General features: G+C 35.2%; 1 protein-coding gene across 6 annotated transcripts in view; it reads left to right on the top strand.

Annotated features, from left to right (window-relative positions):
* The first annotated feature begins 1,993 nt into the window (after positions 1 to 1,993).
* MEF2C (myocyte enhancer factor 2C) overlaps positions 1,994 to 16,407 on the top strand; it is a 148,577-nt gene continuing 134,163 nt past the window's right edge. For 3 of the 6 annotated variants that reach the window (XM_030759672.2, XM_022593120.2, XM_089909106.1), the window contains exon 1: positions 2,004 to 2,372. The gene's annotated coding sequence lies outside the window, so the exon portion shown is untranslated. Of the gene's footprint in view, positions 2,373 to 16,407 lie in introns of all 6 variants that reach the window. The other 3 variants (XM_022593126.3, XM_030759678.2, XM_022593145.3) reach the window with 3 other exon arrangements.

The raw sequence follows: 16,407 nt of genomic DNA, 5'->3' as shown, positions 1-16,407 counted from the left end.
CAGACACCTAAATGTTGAGCCCACTCTTCTGAGAAAAGCTACTCAGATCAAATAGCCCCTATAATGAAGAAGGAGGCTTTTTGATTCACACTGCCCTCATGCATTAAAATAGTCTGGAGGCACAGTGCAGAATTTAACGGGAAATGGAACTAGTCATTGAGTTAAACACACAGTGCTGAGAGGAATTTTTTAAAGTGAGGAAATAGCTTTAATTAGCTAGATATTTCAGTATACTACTATTGTGTACTCTGGTACATTCAGTATTTTTATTTCCCCAATGTATTTTCTCTTCTTCTTTTCACAATATTAAAAATTTTTAATTTGGTTTAAACATTTTATATAGTCTGTAGTTCTACTGGCATGTAATCTTATCTTTTCATGGTTTGTGTACTAGTTGGTATATTTTATCTTTGGCTTTATTGGGCGTGGTGTAATTGGATAGGGAGGGGAGGTGCTCAATCCCTAGTAGCCTTTCCTAAATCTTGAATATTAACCTTTTTTCTTTTTGATAAGGAAAAGTATTTACTGGGCTTAAACCTTAATATAAGTATCTTCCTTATCAGTCTCTATTGCTGCTTCCTGTGCAGCTGAAACTCTTCAGGATAAGTGAAGTCATCAGCTATCGGATAGGGAAGCCTAATGCATTTGGGAAGTTGGTTTAGTTTACATGTTAATGCCTTGGATAAAATCCAGTAAGGTGTGGAAGAGATATTGTGGGAGAAGGGAGGGGGAAATCTCCGAGGAAGCTGCCGCCTCGGTAAATATTTCCAACCTGATTAGAAAGTTCATGGCCCGGAGATGAAGTCGAGAGTTCAAATACTGGTAATCCTTTTATTATTTTGTACATTACTAACACTTGAGAAGCGTTTCGGCTCCCTTTCTAGCCCTCCAGCCTCTCAGGGCCGAAACCCGCGTATTCTGGGCGTGAAGGAAAAGCGCGCTGGAATCGAGTGCTGCAGACATCCTGGACTGGGGCTTTTACGCGTGAGTAACGGAGGAGCGCTCGGACCGGTGGAAGAACGAAGTGGTTAACGCGTCTCCAAACTAGGGGTGGGGGGGGAGTCACAAGAGCAACTATTAGGGTCGCGCTCCTATTGGTCAGAGGAAAGATCCCGACTTTAGAAGGACTTTCCTGCAGGCTGGCTCGCAGCGTCCCCGGGGAGCGAGCGCGCAGCAGCCGGAGACTCGGTTCTCCGAGCGTCCTCGGCGGCGCCGGCAGTGAGCAGGGAGCCGCCGCTCGCGGCGTTGTCTTCATTTCGAGCAATAAAGAATTGTCATTAGGTTTGCGTATGGCATGTGCCATTACCCCACCGTAAAACTAAAATTAGCAAAATGTCAGGAATGGAAAGATTGATTCACCAAGATGCAATTATCATTTAAAAGTGCTTGATTGAGGTACTGATGTTCAGTGATTTATTCTGCATACCATATACATAATTAAAGTAGTGTAGTGGAGTAATTTATCAATCTAGTTGAGACGGGAGGGGTGAGGAGGGAACTGCTGTTATGTTTGTTTTATTAAAATGCTCCGAGGTCTGGTCCCGCCCCCCTTTTGCAAGAGTGAAACTGATGATTTCTCCAGCTCCTGAGAGAGAGAGTCAACGGTTTGGGATTGTGAGGGAGAGAGAGGAAGAAGGCAGCGCGAGGCAAAGGCAAAGGCAAGGACAAAATAAAATAAAGGACAAGAAGGCAAGAGGCACTTCATGGGATGTGCTGCTTAGAACCCCAAGCCGCGTGCTCCGTTTTCTCTGCCACCCCCGCCTCCCCTCCCAACATCCTTCCACTCCCCCCGCCCCCCGCCTTTTTTACGCGATGTTTCAAAGGCTGAGAGCGGCTCGCCTTTTCCCATTCGTCTTCTGTCACTTCCTTCCTGGACGCAGTTTTCTGGACGAGTCTGGTTACTTTTAATCCTGCGGGCCGCTGAGAGCCACTTTCTCCTCCTCCTCCTCCTCCTCCCCTTCCTCTCCCTCCTCCTGCTGCTTGGAGCGGCCTCGGCGCGCGCGAATGCGCGGCCCCGAGCGCGCCTCCCCCGCGCGCGCTCCTTCCGCGCGCGCGCGCACACACACACACACACACACGCGCACACACACACACACATCGTCTCCAGCTCTCTGCTCGCTCTGCTCGCAGTCAGACACTTGAGCACACGCGTACACCCAGACATCTTCGGGCTGCTATTGGATTGACTTTGAAGGTTCTGTGTGGGTCGCCGTGACTGCATGTTTGAATCAGGTGGAGAAGCACTTCAAGGCTGGACGAAGTAAAGATTATTGTTGTTGTTGTGTTTTTTTGTTTTTGTTTTTGTTTTTTTCTGTCTCTCTCTTAAGAAAGGAAAATATCCCAAGGACTAATCTGATCGGTTCTTCCTTCATGTAAGTACCTCTGACATTTCTCCAGGAAATAGAAATAGCCGGGGTATTGTCTCTGAAATCTGCATCATTATATTCCACGGCACTGGGTCTATCGCTGTGCCTCTTTGAAGGCTTGAAGTTGAGGCTTGTTGTGCGTTCTTTTCTTAGATTCCATGATTTCCTTGTGTGTTGCTGAAAGTAACTTTTTAGATAGTCCTATCTGTTTGCCATCAGTTATTGAAATCACTCCTGACTCGTTCTTGTCACATCAGTGTGTTTAAAGTTTCATGAAGTTAGTTCACATCATTAGCATGTTTGATATGGTGGAGCATGTGGAGCCTGGTGGACTTTAATATTTCACAGAATGTTCCGTGACCTTGAAGTACATGCCTTAAGATTTAGCTGTTAGTTCACTGTGGAAAGATGCTCCTATGGGTCCCACTAAAGACTGATTTGCTTTGGGTTATGCTTCTGAGCCACTAAATCTTCGGATTAGTTTGAGCTAAAGCATGGCTGTCTGTCAGAGTATACCTTTGTGCATCTCCTTCCATTACCAAAGTGCTGTCTTGATAAGAGGGCTTCTTAACTGGTGTAGACAAAAAGTAATACACTGGCCATGGTAGTCTACACATTTCACAATTCTTGTTGGGATTTCAGTATGTGCATTGCTCTTTATGTCAAGTCAAATACATAGCTGTTTAAAAACAAATAAGGTTAAGTCACTTAAATTGCCTTCTGTTTGGACTTTGGATGAAAGTTACCAAACTCAGTGATAAAGTTTGGCACAAAGGAAGTATATGTAGACATGGCACATTGTTCATTGTGTTATTAAATATTATGCAAGTATTTAAATTTAATGTTAGTGTTATCTCCTTCCCAGAATATGGCTATTCATTCTTAAAGGAAATTGTATGTCTGAAACATGTCTGAGACTATTCTAGGTCCACTAGTTACCATTTTGGGAGAAAAGCCCTCTTTCTTCACATTTTAGGAATGTGTGTCTTTTGTATAAAATTCCTTTATATGTAAATGCTGACAGTATAAAGCAGAATCAGGCTCTCTGCCAGTTCTTTAACGGTCCTCAGTGGAGAATTGCTTTGACACAAAGTGCATTTTACTATTGTGAATCTGATACTAACTCTAATAGTAACTGTCTTGTGAAATAGTTAGTGACTGCCTGTATTTTCTAAGTGCTGTAAAAGGAACTCTAGCTACCTCATTATACCAGTCAAAAAGAGTGACCAGCCTCTTTTTCACTGGCACCTTGCAATAGAATTGCAGTTGCAGAGTAAAGATGTTTATGTAGAATATAATAACTCCAATCCCTAGAGACTTGGTAGGATGTGGAAATGTGACCACCTGTGAACCCCATTTAACCTCTGTATGCATACTAATTTTAGCTTTAAAGAGATTGACAATCTCCAATTTGAAACTAAAACATCTTATTTAATTTTAAAAATAATATCAGTTTTGGCCAGTCTTTGAAAACGTTGAGTATGTACCAATATGGCACAAGGAGTTTTGGTTGAATATAAAGCAGTTAATAAACCATATATTTGTCTTCCAGTATGTGCATGAAATTATTTATTAAGTTAAAGAGGTAGTTCTAAAGCAAGTAGATTCAGAACTTGACAGGTAAAAGATGTACATGTCTAATGTCCTATCTCAAGAGGGAAAAAAAATCTCTAAAACTAAGTATCTCATTCTCTTTGTAGGAAAGTATATTTGGCTATGTATTAGACTTCTAACTCAAATCTAAAAGTTTTCATGAAAACACACTTTAAACTCAACGTTTGTTTAAGATATGGTCCCCTAGTCGAGTTAAGGAGACAATAGTTGGCAGTTATCCTTACTTCAGGTTTTACTAAACTTTATAAAAATCTGTTTTTTACTAATGTAATTCACACGGCTTTGGAGTATTTGTGGCATATTTTCCAGACTTCTTACTAAAGACAGTATGTTACCTCATTCATTAATTACTCTATTTACATTCTGATTGCTGTGGAATATAGTGAAAGAGAATATTAAAGATGTAACTTTTATTAAATTTTAATCTGTTTCTGGGATTTAAGTAACAAATGAGCACTTTATAATGAGTCAATTTTCCAGCTTTCCTGAGCTGTTCATGCTTTAAAAGTATGCAATCATATATGTTAACTTTTCAGAACAAAAACATATCAACATTAAATACATGAAATTTAAATAACAAGGACTTTACCTTGCCTCTTTTCTTCTTTGTAAACATATTCAATTTTCAAAATTTGGGGGAAGGGGTTCATTCCATTAGGGAAAAGGGCTATCTAATGATTCAAAATTGAATCCTGGAAAAGCATCATGTTTTATATTTTTCAGATGTCTGTGAGTGTCTTCCTTGGCCCTCACTTTACCAAATCAATAAATTGCATAACACTACAACCATATCTTTCCAATAAGTGATTTATTGTATTTAAACTTCTTTTATAAAAAACTAAGCTAAATAACTGCTCGGCATATGTTAACATTATATTTCAAAACTTTCTTCTGTTTATTGTAGTATATTTTGTGGGTTTATTTCCCAACTCTACGTGCGGTATATTTTGAGTCTATGAAATCTCAGAAAGTGACAAAAATGGGGAAATATCTGTGCAGCAACACTTGTGCTTCATAACAACAAAAAAATAGTTATTAAACAGAGAACCCTGGCTTCAGGGACACGATTCAGAACAACATGGAAGAATTTCATATGCAATTAAGGATCACAGAGTGGACTTTAAAGAGACTATTAATAAAGTTCTACTTTTTTTTTCCAAAGCACATCCTCTGAGAAAACACCACACAAATTAATATCTAAAACTTATAAAAATGCACATATTCATTTTATGAATGCACTGATTGCCTGGACATAATGAAAAGATTTCATCACTGGTGCTCAGTCTGTGTGCTGCACGTGGAAGGGTAGGTGATTAAGATCCCGTCCTCGCACTGTACCTTAATCTCATGGGCGCGCGTGGACTGCCCTGCACTCAGTAAAGCCTGACTGTTCACCGAGATCTGTCATCTTTAGGAAATCAAACCAGATTACAGAGGCGATTCACAGAACCAGGAGCGACAACAGAGTCTGTGCACCTTACAAAAGGCGGATTACGCAGTTCACATGTTATTTTGATAGGTCAAAGATAAAAGCTGATTGTTGAGGAACGGCAAGACACTCCAATTTCAAATGATTGCTAGATAAGTATACCACGACCCTGTTGCTTCATCATTATGAAGAGCCATTCACACAGTAGAAAACTCAGTTTTCAAATGACAGGCTTTCAATAGTGAAATAAGAGAAAACGTACTTCTTATATACATCCTCATTGCTTTCATTTTAAGTTCCATCACTTCCTTCTGAACAGACTTAAAGTTCTGGATGCTATATGAAAGTTATTATTATACGTCTTAATTGCAGTAGACATTTTCAGAGGCATTGTAGAGAGCACAAAACAGAATTTGCCAGAAATAAAAGATACTCTCATGGTATTGAGTAACCAAGCAGAAAATGCATGGTAGTCAATAGCCATTATGTTATTCTGTTACCAAATATATTCTTCACAAAAATGTGGAATTACATAGTTAATGAATCCATACATTTGAAATAGATCTTGATAGGTGTTTATTGGTCAAATTATATCTATTTCATGCACGTTTTATAAAGGTCATTCTTTACAAGATATGCTGTTTTCAGAGAGATTATTTCAGAGAATAAAGTTTTGGTTTACATAATAACATTTTGAAAACCCCTACTCTTTACGCATCCAACTCTACAGTAATTTCTTGCTTCTTTAAAATTTGAAGTCCTTTTTTACCCAACTGATGCCTCCTAGTGTTTCACACAATAAAACACTAATGAGTCACCCATAAATGTAAACATTGCATTTTCATTGCCTACATCTTCTGTGATACATAAAATTAATATTTATGTGTTTAATTTTCTGTGCATTATTATAATAAGATAGGAAGTTCCAGTGAATGAGATGTTTCATCTGAGTGGATTTGTGGCACACACTAGCAGGTTTTCTTTGACCATAACAATATCTTATTAAGTTTTAATAAGTTTATTACCTTCAGGTCCAGTTTATATATTCACTTTATATCCACTCTTATTCCAAGTGAAAAACATAGGCGGAGTAGCAGAGCTTCCATTTTGTAGGCCTGGAAATTATATAGCTGAGCTCATCCGCAAATGCCTGATGAACAAATTGCAAAAGGACTAACCGTTTCATTTAAACACTAGAATACCTTAAAAGAGATATAAAATTTTGCTCACACTGTGTCTTTACACTTGCAAATTTCTATGTAAAAATGGAATAAAAAAAAAAAGAGGGTTTAGGAAAATTAAAAGTAAAGATAAATGCACAGATTCCCACCAGTATGGAGTGTGTCTCTTTATTAGAAAATAACAATTAAAAAAAACTTGCTTTGGGAGCATAGTATTCTACATAATAGAAGGAAAACTTGTTGGAAGACAATTTATGACCAGAAATTTGTCAAATGAGGTGGAAGTTAGTGGATACCAACTTTGATGTGAGTTTTCTGTCATTAGGATGGTGAGCGTAGACTTTCAATATTCATGCACTTCTGTGATTTCAGACAACTTTCTGATTCTGCTTATGAAAGATGGATACTTCAGTTTCTGAGTATTTTTTCTTTAAAGTATTTATGAAAGAGAGGAGGCATTTGCCTAATGTCTAAAGTTCAAAGGATGCCCTCAGAAACCTGTAACATTTATGGGCCTCCTCCTGAGTTGTCATACCACACACAAGTGCACAAAAACACTCACAGATTTCGTCCACTAACACAAGTGTTCTGAGCGTCCAAACATAGACACTAGGCTGAGACTGAACGTAGTTCATTTCCGTTACCTCTGTATGCATCAGTTAGTTGTCCTGATTCAGAACACACGCACTTTAACAATATTTGACTCTCATTTAAGATTTTCTAATTTGGTCAGTAATACAGTGCTATTCCAATTCTGTGCATGTTGGACATATTTCAAAGAATGTTAGGGGGTGTGTTTCTTTCGTTCAAGGAAGCAAGCATGTAGAAAGGGGTGGACCTTTCCCACAAGAGCCACATTTCTTCCCTTGGAGAATTGAAGCAAGTATGCAGTATGTAAGTGAATAACAGCATGAGAAAGAAAATAATTTCTAATCATGTGCTATAGTTTGTGAGCAAAGGAAACTGTCAGGTTTTTCTTAAAAGCAGTTCTTATTGATAACCTTTCTCACACTGAAAAAAGTCTATGCTGAAAAAAGTCTGAAAATTTTATTTTAATATTAACTTCTATAAAGTACACTAGAATTAATTTTTCTCAAAAGAAGATTTCAGTAGTAACCATTTTACAGATGTATTGAGGTATACAGAAGTAAAGAGAGCTAAAAGCACCCATTCCCTATCTCTCTTAAGAATAAATAGATAGCATCAATATTCTTATGTTAGTTGTTTTTGTCTGTGCAAGAAAAATAATTAAAGAAAATTCTGTAACAAAGAATACCATTGAAAAAATAAGATTATAGAAAAGATTATCCAATATAGCATTATCTCACATTTCTTTGGTATTATTTTAACATTAACTACAAAAAGGAAAGTCATATTCCTACTAAGTATGGAAATTATATGATACCTGTTGTATACATAATGTGGGTTTGAGGTGATAACATGAGTAGCATTCATTTGTCATCACCATAATGCATTTGTTGTACATTGTCATCGTATTGCCTAAGTTAAATCTCTGTATTTATTTTAAAAATATAACCAGTCGTAAACAAAGTTCAAAGTATACATGAAGATTATCTTTTGAGGATATTATAAACGAAATTGGTGATATTACAAGCGATAAAAACAGTAAACTTATTATGGGCAGATTTCCACAGGAATCATTACTCTTTAATAATGCAGATGTTATAGAGACTTTATTAATTCTTAATGCTGTAAGTCTGAAATGAATGGAGCAATGTTGTTCATCCTGCAAGTGGTTGCGATTCATGTAGAATGACAGTGCAAATCTTCTAGTAATGATTTAAGTAAAGTACCTTAAACTTGTTTCTAGAGACTGGAGAAACTGATCTCTGAAGCAGTCCCTGGTGAGAACCTGCTTTTTCCAAATAGTATCCCGAGTGTGGTCTGGTTTTCCTCTTGTATCTTGTTGTCATAGATAAGATGCACAGGAAGAATTCATATAAATTGTTCTTAGATACCATGGATCTCTAGTATATTGGATATAAAAAGCAGTAGATAATGGTCTTGATAGAATGCGAAGTGTTTTTTAAAACAGCTAACAACTATCCCTCTTGCTTTTTCACACATCTGTGATTCTTTCAGCGAGTTAGAATGATAGCAAGAGAATGCATCTTTCCCCGAACCCGGAGATAGGCAGCTTTGGCTTAGATATGCTTATTTATTTATTTGCAAAATTAGAAAATAGATTCACGAATGTAAATAAGTGGGGACAGACAAGGAAATTAGTCTACTACCTAATAGAGTAAACATGACTTTTTTTAACCTTCTAATTAATAGTTGACCACGCGTGAGGTATACAACCAAGGCTTATTATGGAAAGCTGGTATTATTGCTGAATGTAACATGAGGGATTGGGATTTCTTTAAAGTAATTTTGAAGATGTGATTATTTAGCAGAAATATTCACTGGAGCATTTTATTTTTAGAAATCATGGTCACACAAGGAAGCCTTTATAGGACCGACTACCTAATTGCAGTCAAAAATCTCTTTAATGAATGAACACACACACACATACAGAAGAACACACATTTTAAGAATATAATGGCCCTATATTTTTCCATTTTTTTTGCCACATTCTTTGTATCTGAACAGAATGTATGTGTCTAAGCAGATGTTTTAAGTTATATCCTTCATGTAGGTGAGTCTGTAAATGTACCATTTAACTTAAATGGCTTTGTGGGAAGGTAGTTTGAGGAGTTTAAAAAGGGAAAAAAGAACCCTCCAGTTACTATAGTTTCAGCTCTTTCTTTTTAAAAATAGTAATTACACTCAGGATAAAGAAAGAAAAATAAACTCTTTTAATTCTTTGTAACATCCACAGTTTCTAAGGTAGAGGTCTGATGTATTTTTATTCCTGAATATGCAGGGCAGGTACTGGCAGCAGAGCTACAAAATGAAAACTTCCTGGCTGCAGACCAGATACAGCGCACAGTGCCACATCATAAACTTCCCCTTTTCTGTCTCGGAGTGATTTCAGCCCGATGTAATGTCCTTTTTTCCCCTTGCGTAGGCTAAGGACCAGAGGGCCTTCTTCCTGGGCAATCGCTTTGGGAAAGGAAAAGCATAACATTTCCCTTCTATAACTTGAAAACTCTGCCTCTTAAATCACTAAGACATTAACTGCAAAGTGGATTCAGTATGTTTCCTTTTTCTTCCCATAGAGCAGTTTAGAGTGCCTAAAACAATAGGTGTAAGATAGAAAATGAGCCCTCTTCTCACCCTCCCTCCTCCAGCACATGCAGGCCCAATCAGATGTCTGTATTTTTTTGTTTTGCAGAGAAAAATATAATGGTTTCTTTTCAATGAAGCCTGTGCATTATATTCCAGATATGTTAGGTCATTTTGTGATGCAAATTAACATTGAATGGTTTTTGTACTTATCTCGGGAAATAGCAATGTTCTACCACAATACGTGGCACTACAGTAATTTTTATTGATAAACACTCACACTTTTAATGATTACTAGGTCAAAATACAAAGGGAGAAAATATGGGCTCTAGTTTTCAGGTTTGGTTTATACTCTTCATTTGAAAGGTACCGTGTAAGTAATGTGCTTATTACTATGCAAAATACATCAACTTCTAAATACCTGCATTAATATTCTTTGCATTTGAAACTGTAGTCCGAAAACTCGTACTTCTCCTTGTAAAATAGAGTAAAAAAATGGTTAAAACCAGTCTTTAGTTACCAGTTACATTTTCAGCCGTTACCAGTGTGATTTTTAAAAATAATTTCTAGCTGCCATGGCTCCTTTCAATCAGTGGTAGAATTCTTATTTGTGTGAAGTGTAGTCAGATTACTGCCAGCACACCTTTCTAAAACTAGCCTTCTCTTGTAGAAATGTATTAAGTGAGAGCCTTAAGTAGAAAGTGTTACTACATAATAAATATTTGTTCCAACTTTATTTTTAAATTAGATTATTGATTTAATAGTATACAAATAGCATATAAATGTTAGTTTATTTATTAACCCACTAAACCAATTATTAATTGCCTATATAAAATTTACCAGATAAGACCAACAGTTAAACGTAATTTAATTTTATTTCTCCTTAAACTAAAATAGATAAGAAAGATCATTTTAATTATGTTTGAATATCAAGCAACTATTTTCTGTGGATGCAAATGTTTCCTAATAAAATGTTAAGAAATTAACACAACATGGGTCTTAAAATGTAAAAGGTAACTCGTAAGAGTATGATCACGATGGCCTATTCTTGCCGTAGGTGTTATGAGCAAGTGCCCTATACCTGGCACACTTTCAAGGCCCATTAGCAAGAGGAAAAAATGTTAAACTTTTTTTTGCATATATTAATATACATAGGAGTCAATAATTTTTTGACATTTATTTCTTAGAAAATTAAACATCCTATTTAAAAATTCAGATTCAACCTTTAAAATTATGCTTTCATTTAGGATATGGTACAAGACTTCTTTATCTTCCTGGAATTCTCCTGAACCATAGGATAATTTGAATCATCACCACTAGATAAATATTGTTAGACACATTGCAAAGTTTCAGTTGTTCAGTATGTACACTGGATAAATTTTTAATCGAAAATGGATTAGCTTGCTCTATAAATATTATAGAACTATACATGATTAAAACATTAATCTCTTGGAGGTTCCTGAAGTAGGTGATTCTCTGGGCAAGAATTTAAAAATTTTTAAACTGTTAATGAGTAAATTACCAAGTACTTTTTTTAAGCTGCCTTATTTCTATTCACATTTGACGAACCTTACTAAGTTGTCAGATGGTCTTTAAGTAAAGGTTTTGTGTCCAGAAAGTCGATCTTTTCACCCTTCTTCTGTAACAGTTAATATAAATATGTTTAAAAGGTATAAACCCAGACATAGTTTCGTCAGGATTATTTTTCTTAACTAAATGAAGACGAACAAACCTGGCTATTTTTTTAAAAAGTGTATCTATTTGTTCATTTCTAGTATTTATCAAAAGACCACTTTTAACCTAGAGTCTGTCTAGGTTATAGGTTAAGGAAATAATTTTGACTATGTTTTTCTTTTCTTTCACCTTTGAGTTTTTCTCCCCCTTACATAAACCAAAAAGAAAACTTCACAGTGGCATTAATGGATTTGCAAAGGGCCGGGTAAGATACTCTGAACCATTGCTTGTTTCCTTACTGTCCTTTGGTTGAAATGAATGGGCAATGTCCCTGCTAGGACTATTTGATCTTTCTTGAGTTAGTGTGAGCACTATATGATATTTTTTGACTTCTCTCATTTTTTAGCTTCAGAAATCAAAGAATTCTTGACCTCGTTATTTTCTTCCTCAATTTTTATTGTTTTTGGATTCTCTCCTGAGTTCCCATCTTGCTTCAGAATATTTGGTATTGTGAGAAAGCAAGTGCACTTTTAACTTGTTCTGACTACACGTGTGAGATCATAGAATGGTTTCAGGTGTTAACTTACCATCTTACACTTGAGAGATTGGTGTGGTTCATCACAGCCCAATGCCATGTCACAAAAGAGCTCCAGACACTGATCTTGAAGCAACAAAGGCTGCAGAATGGTGTCTTTGTAAGGAAGCACTGATGGCTTTGGAGTCAGTGAATGGTATGTCCACGGCAAAAATGCATAGCATTATGAAGTCTGAGGAGATGGTACAGTTATTGGACTAGTTGAACCAAATTATGGCCTTGATTATGTTAAGTGAAGTGTTGGGCCAAATCTCCAAGGTGTGTGTGTGTGTGTGTGTGTGTGTGTGTGTGTGTGTGTAGAGGGGGAGATGGGTGGGGAAGAGCAAAGAGAGTGAGACAAAAAGCCTGAGAGGATGAGGATGAATGCAAGTGAAAGAGAAAATCAGTTCTTTTGATTTGCAGACATAAAGAATTTGAAGACCACGTTGCCATACTTAATACCATTTCTTTAATTTTACATATGTGTGCTATTAGACAAACAGACTCATAAGCAATACAGAGTAATGGTTAAGAGCAAAGACCAAACTGGGTTCAGAATCCAGTCTTCCATTTACTGGTTAGTGTCTGTAGGTAGTTTATTTAACCACCAGAAAGCCTTGGTTTCAGTAACTGTAAAGAGTTGTTGTAAGGATTAAACAGGATAATACATATAAAAATGAAAGTAAGTGGTGAGTAATTAGTAAGTTATTATATCATTATACTATATTTTAATCATTTTATCTTCCTGCCAGTGATGATCACTTAGAAATGCTTGGTGGAATAATTATTTTGGACTTTCTTTTTTCAATAATACTTTCATACCATTAAAATTGAGTCACTTTCAGGGCAAGTCTCTAATTCTGCTGTTATATGAGGTCAATGCTAATGATCACTCAATACAGTATACTCCAAGAAAATCAAAATCTTTCACAGATCAGATGTTATTAGATAAATATCACATTATTTTTAGAACTAGAAATGGAAGCAAAGAAATAAAATAATTTCGTCTGTGATTTTTAAAAGTCATTTATTGACAGTTCTGAATTCCACATAGATTATTGCTTAGTTTTAATAAAAATTCAGTTTGGAGGAAGTGTTTGAGGTACATAGAGTTATTTTGTGGTTTTAATAGTGACAACAGCCTCACCAAGAGTTCTAAAGGTTTTTTTTTCTCTTAGCGTTTGTATTAACCATTTTTGAAGGATTTATCAGCATTCTTTATTTTTCTTATTACATAATTTTGATTGTATGTGGAGATAAATTAATTTGTGAAGAATGAGTGTCATTTTACTCATCTTTCTATTCCTTCACAATCACTCTTGCATATAATAGGTATTCTATAGATACTTGTTGAATAAATTAATAAATATTGTTTACTTGTAAAGATAAAATGCATTTTTATTGGAATAGTTAAAAAATAAGTAAAAGACACTTCTATCATCCTTTTTTCCCCAGATTTGAGGGATTGTTCATTTTAATTATAGTTTGTCAACTTTGAGATGACAAACAAATGAACTTATCTTAATCTGGGTATTTTCTTTATGTGAGAAGAAATATAGAGTGGTAAAGAAAATGCAGAAATTTACCTGAGGATTACACCTTTTGATAACACAAATAAACAAATTTAGGTAAAATGTGGATGAAAATGGGAATAAATCTGGTCTCAGAGTCTGCTTACCACTTTTTTGTTCAGCTTTTATATTCACTTAATTTCTCAAAAAAAAATCATATTTTAGTTGACAAGTAGTGTCGATGAGGCCTGCCCCATTTAGACAGCCTGTGGAGTTGCAGCCACTTGAAATTACTCTCATGCTCTTGAATAACACCCCTCCAGTGTGCACCTTGCATTTTGGCTCTCTTTTCTAGCCCTGTTTTAATGCCTGGCTAAAGAGTGCTCAGTGCAAGGAATACTTGCAGAGTGGACTTCCCTATGGTAAAACAGCATGGACAGCTCCCAACACTGCAATCAAGGATGCCTCTAAAAGCTTTAATTTAAAAATAATAATAATAGTAATAATAAGTCTGCATGAAGATGATGGAGCCCTCTAAGGCACATGGGCTTAGAGAATTATTCCCATCTGCAACCCCCTCCCCCTGCTTAGTAGCCCTTTCCAGGGTTATGATTACTGGAAAATGGCTGTTAATCACCAGATTTTTTTTTTTGACTGCAGCTGCTTCAGTCAGACTACTAATCTATTAAACAACTTCGTCTCCAGTTTAAAATTTGCATTGTATACTGTATAGAATAAAATTTCATTGTAATCAGAGCATCCAAGAGAACTTCCTGATATGATTTATAGAAGCACATTTGTTTTTATGTATGGACCTCTCTAGCGCTATTGAGCCAACTGTTTAAACAATACTGTGGTAGATCAGCATAAAATCAAATATTGTAGGACTATTGAGTGCAAGCAGCATTTAAAATAGTCACATTTGCAGAATGTTTGAAGTGTGATATCCCTAGCACTTGGCAATATACTACCCATATAATACAGAACTTAACCCAGATATTTAAAATTTGACTTAAACCTGAAAAGGTTCTTAGAAGTTTAGCATTCTCTTACCAGACTGTGGTAGAGTGGTTTGGCCTCTTTTTCTACCCTAATGCTTATTATATTTGCTATAATTTGAAGAAATAATCCAAAACCTGAGTCAATATTTAGTGCAAGGAGAGGACAAACAGTTCTAATTTACAAAGGACCCTCCCTTTTAAAACACATTCTTATATGTTAAATTGACAGGCTACAAGAGGAGGTTGGATGAAGTTCATCATGTTGGAAAGAATGTTTCAATTAAAGTTGAGCACTTTCTCTTCCAGGTCTTTTTTTTTCTCCGTTTTTTATTTGCTGTGCCAAGGTATCCATGTGCGTTTTTCCACTGTCATCTGGCTCATTCCCAGCAGATGCACACAATCTGTTCTGCTGTCACTAACAGGGTTCAGTTTATGAAAAGAATGTGTCAGAACATGCCACTATAGTCACTTTTACAGGTTTTTTTTAAGAGTAACTGAGAATATATGCGTTGCCCTAGTTTTATTGTACTCAGCCTTAAAGAGATTTCTAAGAAACTTTTATAATATTCAAAGGCCAAACGCTTTCTTCCAAACATATTTTTGACCAAATATTTACTTTTCATTAAAAATAAAATTTTAAAAGTTCACAAACATCTATAATGATGGACAGAATGTATTGTTTTTAAATTTAAGAGTAGATTTTTATAGGAATGTTTAAAATAAACCAAAGATTTTTATGAAAAATCAAATTTCCAATTATAAAATTTATTTTATAATCATTAAATTACATATACTGAAAACAAGCCTACTTTCCTACTCAACTCAAGGATTTCTTTTTTTAAATATTGTGATATACTATTTATCAGTTATTTGACTTGACAGATAGTATTGATTTCCTTAAGTCTTTGATATCATTAAATTAAATCAAAAGCAGTTAAACTATCAAATACACTCTTATTCTGTATAAAGACATTTGATAAACTGTATTCTCAAAGTAATGTAACATTTCTCTTATGTAGATGTTCACATTTTAAAAGCATAATAGGTAAATATTTCTGCACTTAATTTTTACTTGCTAAAGTGTCTCTATTCCTATCAAAGATTCTGAATAAAAATTCAGTTTTGTTGTCTTCTTCATATAAAGCAATTTCTCTGGTTTTATGTACCAGTAAAGAAAAACTGAGCAATGGAAACTTGCATTTATTCCTGAAATAATGAACTTAATAAGTTAGCAGAATTTGAAGTTTATGTGTAGTTAGTACATACTGCATATATATGCACGTGCAGATAGATAATGGACACATTTACATTGTGTACAGATCTGGAGATTAAGTATCTCCAGAACTGAAGATTTTTAAATGTACTTAAGTGCTAATTGTAGATTTTTAAAATAATTTTTGATATGAAGATCAACTCAGAGTTCAGGAAAATTAAACATTTTAAATCAAAGTTATAATTCATATGAACTGAAAATAAAGATTCAGAAACTATATCAATGAATAATCTCATACAAATTAAGCATTAATTATATATATTTATATAGGAAAATTAGTTATTAGGTTTCTACATAAAGAAAATTTATGAAATACATGTTAAGATGTAATTTATGTCATTTTTCTGATTATGAAACTGATATATTAGCACATATAGAACTCAAGCAATACACATAAAGAGACCTTTTTGAAACAACTTTGCAGATTTTAGCAAGAAAATAATTTTCTTGGCATTCAGTGGCTCTGTTGTCACATCATATAGATTAATTGCTAAATTGTCTTTCTAGAGTTATATCAAATGATTGTTATAGTAGGTTTTCTTAATACCTGAAGAAAGAAAAATCCTTGTTGATTATATTTCAAATATAGCAATGT

Source organism: Delphinapterus leucas, chromosome 3, assembly GCF_059928025.1.
Source record: "Delphinapterus leucas isolate spDelLeu-1000000601 "Yukka" chromosome 3, BTC_Dleu_Yukka2, whole genome shotgun sequence".
In the NCBI taxonomy this organism is placed as follows: domain Eukaryota; kingdom Metazoa; phylum Chordata; class Mammalia; order Artiodactyla; family Monodontidae; genus Delphinapterus; species Delphinapterus leucas.
The sequence above is the reverse complement of the archived record's forward strand: the minus strand, read 5'-3'. Positions and strand labels throughout refer to the sequence as shown.